Source organism: Trichechus manatus, unplaced genomic scaffold (assembly GCF_000243295.1).
Source record: "Trichechus manatus latirostris isolate Lorelei unplaced genomic scaffold, TriManLat1.0 scaffold00161, whole genome shotgun sequence".
NCBI lineage: Eukaryota > Metazoa > Chordata > Mammalia > Sirenia > Trichechidae > Trichechus > Trichechus manatus.
In genome coordinates this window covers 6,302,884-6,303,929 of record NW_004444097.1, presented here as the reverse complement: position 1 = coordinate 6,303,929, position 1,046 = coordinate 6,302,884, and positions in this window count along the sequence as shown.

Here is a 1,046-nt window from a genome sequence, read left to right as displayed (position 1 = left end):
AGTAGTGTCTTAGTCTAGGAGTATAGCAATGCAGATGCTTAAATGTTAAATTCAGGATGTATTTTGGAGGAAGAGACAGTGGGGCTTATTGTTTGTGATTTTGCTTTGAATACAGTTTGCTTTGAATTCAATAGGATATTCACTTATTGATTGAACTGAGTGGCAATGGGAGCAAACTGGAAAATGGACTTTTTCTGGAAGCTTCACTGATTTCATGTGACCACAGTTAATAATCATTGCTGTCATATAAAATAATAAACACCAGTTGAACATCTCTGATGTATAAGGTACTACCTAGGTGGAACATGTGGAGTCTAAAATTAACAGATAAAAGTAAGCTTTCTTTACAGGCATTCCAATGAATGATATCCACAAATGTTTTCAGCATAAACGAAAGTTTTTGTGAGTAAAATCTTCCCCATATTGACTCATTAACCCTATATCCCTAGGTACCAAATATTTTTTGTTTGATGAAGTTATATAATTGTATTTGGGGTAAGCAGCAATATTTATCTAATCATTCAATATATTAAATAAATTTCATTGCACACTAGTCAGTAAGTTGGCCAGTCATTTATGGAGCAGGTACAGTAATCAAGTTAAACAAAAAAAAGAAATAAGACAATGAAAACACGAGGCTCCGGAGACAGCTGAGTGCAAATGTGTCACATTTACCACAGTATTCCAAGTCTCATTCCTCAACTTTCTTGGGAAGCAAAAGTATGGTCTTTTCCTGGGATCTCTTCCCCAAGTGTTCTGTCTAGAGTACTAAGAGGGGAAGGTTCTCACATATAATCAGTGTACATTCTTTGCTCTGATGGCCATGCTGTAGCCATTCTTCTGCTTCCTCCAAGACAGATATCATTTTGTGGCCCTTGGTTACGTGACTTAGTCATTGCTGAGCCATTGCTTGAGCCAAATTGCTGCTCTCCTTGTTATCCACATGGTGCTATCTGAATCTCTGTGGGCCTGCCCTAGACTGTTGGTCCTTTCCCTAGTTTATGTTTCTCTTGATTGTCCTTTTATTTTATTTTATTAATTTGCCA